The sequence below is a fragment of the Myodes glareolus genome, chromosome 16, assembly GCF_982192425.1.
Source record: "Myodes glareolus chromosome 16, mMyoGla1.1, whole genome shotgun sequence".
Lineage (NCBI taxonomy): Eukaryota > Metazoa > Chordata > Mammalia > Rodentia > Cricetidae > Myodes > Myodes glareolus.
This window is the reverse complement of record NC_142041.1, coordinates 33,681,647-33,691,639: the sequence shown is the minus strand read 5'-3', so window position 1 is coordinate 33,691,639 and position 9,993 is coordinate 33,681,647.

Here is a 9,993-nt window from a genome sequence, read left to right as displayed (position 1 = left end):
TGAGAGAAAAATGAGATCATATCATTATAAGTAATTGTTTTGCTTTGTTTTTTTAGTTTTTCGAGACAGGGTTTCTCTGTGTAGTCCTGGAACTAACTCTGTAGACCAGGCTGGCCTTGAACTCACTGAGATCATATCATTATCAACAATCACAGATTGAACCTCATTTACTTCTTAGAAAAATTGGATTTTAAACCTCTGATTGACAGCCAGTACCCCTACCTTCCTCATTCATGTTTCCCCTCTAATAGCAGAACGAACTGTGGTGTTTGCTAGCGTGTGTAAGGAGATGGACTGTATTCTTCACCCACCCACTCCACCCTGTGGTGCTGGAATCTGAATGCACGGCCTCATGCATAACACATACACCACAGATCGAATTCTTCAGTCCTGAAACTGCAGTCTTTGCCTAGGGAAGAGGGGATGTTTTTTCTTCTTCTAAATTAATTATTTATATAAGTATCCCAACTACATATAATTCATCAGCTGTATGTCCTCTCCACGCCCCAGGAGTCAGTTCTTTTCTGCTTGCCAAGTCTGGGCTGGTGACATGATAAACTTTATCAATTGTTAAGCATCAGGTTGTCTGGAAATTTTGGTTAAAAGCTACACAGTTTTGATTAAAAGCGATGTATGTCTGTCACATCTCTCCATCTGTCCTAGTTAGGGTTTCTGTTGCTGAGAAGAGACACCAAGACCTCGGCAACTTTTTTTGTTTGTTTGTTTGTTTCAAGACCAGGCTGGTCTACAAGAGCTAGTTCCAGGACAGGCTCTAAAATTACAGAGGAACCCTGTAGACCAGGCTATCCTGGAACTCAGAGATCCCACCTGCCTCTGCCTCCTGAGTGCTGGGATTAAAGTCTTGCACCACCACTGCCCATCAACGGCAACCATTATGGAGGAAAACATTTCACCGAGTGACTTACAGGTCAGAGGTCCAGTCCATTATCAGCGTGGTGGGACTGGCAGCACACAGGCAGATGCGGCGTTGGAGAAGGAGCTGAGAATTCCTCATCTGACACATGCAACAGGAAGTGATCTGAGACACTGTGCATGGCTTGAGCATTTATGAGACCTCAAGCCCACCTCCACAGTGGCACACTTCCTCCAAGAAGGACATGCCTACTCCAACAAAGCCACACCTCCTAATAGTGCCACTCCCAGTGAGTTTACCGGAGGCCAATTTATTAAACTACCACACATTCTATACATGGATATAGAAACTCAAACAAGCTGGGTGGTGGTGGCGGTAGGGACTTTTAATCTTAGCATTCAGGAAATAGAGAAAGGAGGATCTCTGTGAGTTCAAGGCCAGGCTGGTCTACAGAGTGAGTTCCATGACAGGCTCCAAAGCTACAGGGAAACCCTGTCTCGGAAAAATATAAATAGATAAAACAAAACAAAACAAAAAAACACCTCAAACAATCCAGGCAGTGGTGGTGCACACTCTCAATCCCAGCACTTGGAAGGCAGAGGCAGGCAGATATCTTTGAGTCTGAGGCAAGACTGGTCTACAGAGCGAGTTCTAAGACAGCCAGGGATACACAGAGAAAGCCTGTCTCAAAAAAATAAAAAGGAAAGAAAGAAAGGAAGGAAGGAAGGAAGGAAGGAAGGAAGGAAGGAAGGAAAAGAAGCAAGCAGGATGGAAATGGCACAGATTGTAAACACAGCACTTGGAAAGTTGAGACAGGATGACTCCAAATTTGAGGCTAACCTGGGCTATTGTATTAATTCAGAGCCTCCTCAACAGGCTTGGTCTAGTGCAAATAAGATGGCATCCTCTCCGGAACTCCACTTAACCAATGTTCTTCTTAAGCCAGCAGAGGGCAGGGCAGCCTCACTAAAGCCAATGTTGTGAGCCTCCTGCTGGCTCAGCAGTTAGAAAGGAAAAAGGAAGTGAAGTTGGCTTCTCTACTGTGATCTAAACCAGCTTCTCCTAACACGAGGCCAAGTCTACAAGAAAGCCCTCACACAATTCTACCGGCTCGTGGCAGAACATGACTTTCTCCTCCTTTTAACGTTCCTTTCTAGGCCAGGGCTGAACTGCCTGAAAACAGGCCATCGTCTTTTTGGAAATGTCCGTGGATAAAAGCCATCTGTTCTGACATGGAACAAAATATGCTTTCCTGTGACTCTCCAAGGACAAGCCTATTTCCTTCAGAGGTGTCACTGTGACCCTGACCCCTGACCCTGCAGAAGGGGGTTTCTCCTCACACATTAGTCTTTGTCAAGTCCAAGACTTTTCCCAGAAGTCACACATACACACACACACACACACACACACCCTGATTTCTGCTGATCCACAGGCCAATGCAACCTCACGTGCTCTTTGTTGAGCTAAGGCCATCATTGGCAACAGGAATGGAATGACTGTGGTTGACTAGGGCCACATGGCTATGCCCCCGGGGCAGTGGAGGACCACATTAAGCATCCATGCACAGCTGCATCTCATCTGGCGAAGTGGAGCCAGAGCCTGTGGAATGTCTTCTTGGTCTGCCCACTCCCGTCTCCCCACCCCTGTACATCGGTGGGGAGTGCTGAGTGCTCCACCTTTTGGACTAGGAAGAAGAAAAGAGGAATTGAAAAGCCCTGTGCAAATGTCACAGTGAGGGGCTCTGAGCTTACAGAAAATCAATTCAGCTGGAAGACCCAGTTGGGACTTTTTGTTGTTTCTTCCAGAAGTATCCAAAGCAGTAGCTGGAGATTCTGTTTCACTGTCTTAGCAGTTAGACCCATGAGAGGAAAACAGGATAGCAAGAAGCCTCTCAGAAGACAAGGAAATGGGATTCGCAGGGAAGCTGAGGACACGATGCTTAGACAGGACATGCATAGTTCATCTGCATGTCTACCAGGTGGTGCTGTGGCTGAGCGAGTGCCTGAGAAGGTGTGGTCTTCTCATCACTGGCGACGGTGCTTTATACCTTGTGATTTCTAACATCAAGTCGGGCCCAACCTGTTGAACAAGTGGTACAGACACCAGATCCAAGAGCAGATGAACCACAAGCTGGCCAGCTTCTCACTGCCTGCGCGGGTTGACGATCACAAACCGAGTTCATCTCTTTATCGGGCTTTGAAAGTTGGGCAGTTGGAGGCAGCAGGGACATCAAGGGACTTGGGAACAGGTCCTGAGGCCTGAGGCAGCTTTAGCCAAGAGAAAAGGTGCAGTTGAGGGGATAAAGCCTGTGTGTGCACTGGAAGGGGAGGAGAAGACACGTGATATTGTATGTTGACAGAGACATATGGGAGAGGAGCCTTGTTCCTTCTTGCTGCCAAAAATACCGGAACACACTGAACTCTTAGAGAATCTCATTTCCCAGGCCTCTAAGAGCTCCTCTGCTAGTACTGTACCCCTTTAATGCCAGCAGTCGAGTGGAACTCTGTGAGTTCCAGGTCAACCTGGTCTACAAAGAGAACTCTAGGGCAGCCAGAGTTACATAGGGAGATTCTGTCTCAAAAAACCAAGCCAAACAAATGAAAGGCCGTTTGCCTCACGATGCCTATTCTTAGACTTCAGTAGCTTCTACCTCTTCTAGCCCTATTTCCACCCTTGAGAATACGTTCTACCATGATCTAGCTTAAAGGAGACTATATCTTCCGAAGGAGTCTAACTAGTCAACACAGCTCTTACCTGGAGCAGCATCACCGAGAGTGGCCTAGCTGGAGATCCCAGGCTGTGACTTTAGGAGTTTCTCTTTCCTTATCTGTAAAATAAGGATCTCAAAATTCCTGAGAATCAGCCGGGTAGCGGTGGCACACACCTTTAATCCTAGCACTTGAGAGGCAGGGGTAAGCAGATCTCTGTGAGTTCGAGGCCATCTTGAACTACAGAGCTAGTTCAATGATAATCAGGGCTATAAAGAGAAACCCTCTTTCGAAAAACCAAAACCAAACCAAAACAAACAACAACAAAAAAATCTAAGCATTAAATGAATTGTTATGTATAAAACATGTAAAACCTATCTGGCATATAGGAAACACCAAAGAGGAATGTATTATCATCATTCAGTAATTTGTCACACCTCTGGGGGTGTGAAGATCACTCAGCACTTAAGAGCACCTGCATGCTCCTCCAGAGGACGCAGGTTCAATACCCAGCACCCACAAAGCCCCTCACCACCATCTGTAACCATTGGGCTCCAGGGTATCTGATGCCTCTGACCTCCTGAGGGCACCTACATTCATATGCACGCGCGTACACACACACACACACACAGAGAGAGAGAGAGAGAGAGAGAGAGAGAGAAAGGCACACAGTCTTAGTTAGGGCTTTGTTGCTGTGAGACAACATGACCACGGTAACTCTTACAATGGAGAACATTTAATTGGGGCTGGCTCACAGTTTCAGGTGTTCAGTCCATGGTGGCAGGCAGGCAGACACGGTGCAGGAGAGGTGACTGAGAGTTCTACATCTGGATCAGCAGGCAGCAGGAAGAGACAACTCATCCCAAGGACACATTTCCTCCAACAAGGCCACACATCCTGATTCTCTCAAATAGTGTCACTTCCTATGAGCCTATGTTGGTCCTTTTCGTTCAAACTACCACACACACCTATACATAATTTAAAAACATAATCTTTTTCTTTAATTTTTGAAAAGAAGTCAAAGCTTTTCTGTTGTCTTTCTTTCTTCCTCCTTCCTTCCTATCTTTCCTTTCGTTTTTTGTTTTATCGAAGCAGGGTTTCTCTGTGTAGCCCTGGTTGTACTTGAACTCGCTCTGTAGCAGGCTGGCCTCAAACTCAGAGATCCACCTGCCTCTGCTTCCTGAGTGTTAGGATTAAAGGCGTGTGCCACCACTGCCTGGCTTTTTTTTCTTTTTTCTTTTTACTTTTTTTCATAAAGAGAAAATGAGTAGCGTAAGTAAGAAAAGGTCTAGACTGGCTGGTTCCGGAGTGAGGGAACGCTATCCCGGTTACTAAGCCGCTGCTCTTGAACACAGCTTGCATCCTGGTCCTGTCAGCAGGCGGTGGCTGACTGGTCCTCCTGTAATCCTCTACTTTGTCTTGGCCCCCAAAATCACTATGTGTGTCCCATTGGCCGCTTCTGCCCTGCGACACAAAAGCCACATGAAGGATGTGGCCGGCGCCTCCTCTACGTCCACAGAAAACGTTCTTGCTGGGGCTGGAGTGTGAGGCTAGTTACTCCACCAGGACTTGCGGGCACTTGTGCTTTCCAGAGCTTTCCCTCTGCACTCCTTTGATCTGGGGTCTGAGCAAACAGTATCTCCAGGGCCAGGTCACAAGGAGCCCCCCCCTCCCCCCGCACCTTCTTGTACTTACACTACGGGATTTCCCAGGATTGTCTTATAGATGGCACCTTTGGCCCTCTTCCCCAAATTATTTTCCTACAGTCTCGAGGGACTCTGGGGCACCAAATTAGTTCTAAACTTACACATCCAAAATTCCTCGCTGTCCCTCGGCTCGGTGAGGGAGAGGTTCCACCCTTGCTCGTTCCTCGACTGCCCTGCCCACAGAACAGTCCGACTTCTCTGTCTCTCTGGCAAGCTCAGCAGCAGCAGCAGTGGAGGACACACAGCCCAAGGCTGCCACCTGTAGCCTACTGACTTCTCTTGCAGCCTCCACTCAGACGAAACTGGGATGCTTTTGTTGGTGTTTGTTTTATTTTGTTGGATTGCTTTTGTTTGTATGGTTGGTTGGTTTGGTTTGCCTTGGTTTTCTACCAGAGATTATCAGAATAAGTCGGTTTGAAGAAAAGTTGGAGCTATTGAAAAGATTAAAAACTCAAGTGTATGTTTAAGTCTGAAGTGCAGGAAGAAAAAGAGATGGGGGGGCTTAAGCATCTCAATAATAGCAATTTATGTGTTTCGTGGCTTTTTCTTTTATTTGAGACAGTGTCTTATGTATCTCAGACTGGCCGCTCCCTCTAGCCCACACATTTTCATTTCTATGTGTTCATTAAGCTTTTGTAACTGCAGTAAGCCTGGGTGCCCCCCAGGAGCCACACTCCAGCTAGAGGGAGCGTGGTAGCTTGTAATTATCATGACAGAACTTGGGAAATTGAGATAGAAGGATTACAGCAAGTTCAAGGCTAGCCTGTGCTACACACCAAGACACCTCTCTCTAAAAACAAAACCAATCAGAGCAAAACAAACGCAACAGAGCAGGAGAGATAACTCAGTTGTTAAAAGCATTAGCTACTATTTCAGGAGTTAGATTCCCAGCATCTACACGGTGACTCACAACCGACTGTAACTATAGTTCCAGGGAACCCAAAATCCTCTTCCAGCCTACGTGGACATCAGGCACACACTTGATGCACAGACATACATGCAGTCAAAACACTCATACATAAAAAATAAAACGAAATAAAACCATTAAATTGCGGGGTGGTGGTGACTCACACCTTTGATCCCAGCACTTGGAAGGCAGAGACAGACGGATCTCTGTGAATTTAAGGCCAGCCTGATATACAGAGCAAGTTCCAAGACAGGCTCTGAAGCTACAGAGAAACCCTGTCTCAAAAAAACCAATAAATAAATCAATCTATCTTTCTATTTGAGTTTTGTTTTGGTTTTGAGACAGAGTCTCAATATGTAGCTAGCTGTGCCTGTCCTGAAATTCACTCTGTAGATCAGACTGACATCGAACTCATAGAGCTCCACCTACCCCTGCCTCCCAATTGCTGGGATTAAAGGCATGCGCCACTATTATACCCACCATAGATAAATAGTTTTTTAAAAAATAAAATAAAAAAGAAAAGGAAGCGCTCATTCGATTGTTTTTCTTATCTTAGAGAATTTCTTTTCATGGATGAAACTGTCAGGTGACTTTTACATTGTTCGGATTTCAGGGATAAGGGAGGACTGCCCGCTGTAAACTCACAGGCCCACACGCCTGGCTGAAGGCAAACTGTTCATTTGTTGTTCTTAAACGCTTAGATACGTCCGGGAAAGGAGCATTGTATCCTTGACGGTATCCTTGAAGCTTTCCTGACCACCTCTGTACTGAAGTTCGAGTCCTTTTCCTTGCTAGTGCCCTCCCTAAAAGTCCCTGAAACTTTCTGTACCCAGGTAAACCTCTCCACTGATGCAATAATCCAAATCAGACCTCAAACCGAATCAGAAAAGCCCGGTTTTAATGGATACAGCGCTCAAGGATGGCCTCCCAGTCCCCCAGAGAAGAGATGGGAAAGGAAGACTGGAAAACACGTGTCTGCTTTTTGGGGGTGCAGCAGTTTACCCTGTGGGAGCGGTTTTGAGCATCTTGGGGGGGGGTCATCATTTGGCGGGCTTTCTGAGATTTAGCAGGCTATGGAGAGAGATGGGGGAGGGGCTTTTCTCTTTGGATACATGGATGCCAGGGACTAGAGTGAAGCTTCCACCCAAACATCCCAGGCTCTGGGTATGTCTGGCTGCTTTCTGCGGGCACGGGACAAGGTGGGGAGGAGGAGAGTTGGGAGTTGGCGGGCTCACGCTCAGCAGGAGGTGTGGGTGGAGAGGTGTCAGCTTAACTGCCTTCCTGGAGACCTCAGGCATCTGTTCCTTGAGAGAACTGGAAAGGCAGGTTGCTAGGAGAAAAAAAGAGTCCCTACTTTTTTTATCCTGCCTCATCATAATTCCCCTTTATCCCTGTGCCCATCCAACCACATCCAGGAGTGGGCCGTGGAAACCACGTTTTACCAGGTATTCCTTTTCCCATGGTATTTAAATGGCCCGGGGCAGACACTGACTCAAGGTAACCTGACCGGATTTTCTTTCGTGGTTATTATGAAGTGACAGCAAAGGCTGGAGAGATGGCTCAGGGGTTTAGAGCACTGTCTGCTCTTGATCAAGACTGGGCTTCAGTTCCCAGTACCCACACGGTGGCTAACTCTCTGGGATCTTCAGTGTCGGAAGATCTGACACCTCTTTTGACCTCAGCAGGCTTACAGGTAGGTGGTACAAATTCATAAACATAAAATAGAATAACAATAATAATAAAAAACGTAACAGCACAACATCCTGGTTCTAACTGGTCTGCCAAGCTGAGCTGTGGGCTTTCCCTTTCTGTACCATGATTAGGAAGCTGCAGTGAGAAGAGTAAGACTCTCACTAAAGGACAAGAGGGACGCCAGAGCCGCCAGGGACGCTTTCTAGGTTTCCGACTGCCTTTTCTCCTCATGAAGACATTGTGGTAGGGAATATTAACATCCTGTTTTACAGATGTGGAAAGTGAGACAGAAGTGACAGGTTGTCTAAGTGGCACCCCACGATCTAGCTAGTCTTAGAAGTGGTCTAGCGTTGGGCACCCTAGTTGTACGACTTGTTTGGGGAGGATGGAGCACTAGGTTACCGTTGCACAAAACCTGGGTTCAATGTCCATCATTCCTCTCCACCTATGATCATAATAACTGGCTTGGGTTGAGATTCTCTTTTATTAAGAAAGGGTTGACTGAGGTGGATTGTGTGTGTGTGTTGAAGTATATGCTGGGTACTGAACTCTAGGCCTCTTGAGTGTAGGGAAGTGATCTACCATTGGGCTATCTCCCCACCCCAATCCCCATGGTCCACCTCCTCCGGAATAGGGCTGTTTCTGTAGAATATAGCCTTGGACGGGAAGAAAGACAACATTAAAGAAGGGTGCCGCAGGTTTACAGACAAAGTTGGAGGTGGGAGGGGCAGGAAATAGGGGAAGTTCACACCCTTTAACCTCAAGGCTTTATCTGTGAGGTAGTTCAAGGCAAGATTTTGGGGTGAGGAAAGATGCTGTGGCTGAAAAAGGAATAACTGTAAATAAGGGAAGAAGAAAAGCAGCTTGGATCAGCCTGAGAAATCCCCCAGCACGGCTAAAGCTGGTGCATTTTAGGCTTCTCTGCCTTTTGGGTACAGCCAGAGGTGCAGGTAGGGACATTAAAAGGGAGCCAGGAGGGACTTATTGGGCTGTAAGGGGATGGGGGTCTCTGAGGTGGAAGACAGGCTTATTCAGAGTAAGAAAGAACCGAAGTGTATTGCAGCCTAAAACATTGGAACCATTCTTATTCATGACAGGAGCTGAAACATGAAGAGAGTGTCTAAAGTGGGGGGAAGGCCTTAGACTGGAGGAAATCCTGGAAATGAGGGACAGAAACCCGCACATGGGGTATTCCCAGACAGAATCCAGAGACCTGCAGGTGCGTTCAGGCACGCAGCACAGGATGGAACTCATAAATTCACAGTTCCAGGACTGTCCCCTCTTTTCTCTGCCAGCATACAACAGAGGGAGGCACACACAGGGACAGACATGAAGCACATTATGTAGAGACATGCAGTCATATGACACACAAACTTTGAGTCACTCACCACAGTCCTGTGGTGACTTAAGTGAGTTAGATCTCCCCTCCCCCCGCCCGGGTATTGTTTTTCATGTTGTCTCTGGCTACTGTGGTGTCCACATGGCACATCCACAGTTCTTAGGGGAAAAGGCAGAAACCTGAAGCCTCTCCCAACTCAGAAATAAAGGCCTTGGCACAGCACAGCACTGGCTTACCAGGGCAAGATGCCTGCTAACACTCTTATCTTCCTAGAACTGGTGTTCCACTTCAAATGATGCCCCAGGGCCTCTCAGCCACAAGAAACAGCCTTTGCTTAGCCCAGGGAACATCAAGAGAGCTGGGCTGGACTGAATGATCTTGAACAATCAGAGCCTCTATCTTCCCCAACGGAATCATTTTTTTCCATTTGTTTTTTGAGACAGTTTCTCTGTGTAGCTTTGGAGCCTGTCCTGGAACTCATTCTGTAGACCAGGCTGGCCTTGAACTCACAGAGATCCACTTGCCTCTGCCTCGCAAATGCTTGCTCCACCACTGCCCAGCCCAAATCATTTTTAACCCAACAAGCCAGCCTTATGTCACAAAGCAGTATGCCAGGAAGGGGGATCAAGGCTGTGAGGAGTGAGGTGGAAGCGAAGGTTAACTTGTCCTTTAGGACTGAAGGGATGACTGGGGTAAAGAGCATTATTGATCTTGCAGAAGACCAGGGATTCAGTTCCCAGCACCCACATAGCGGCTCTTAACTGTCT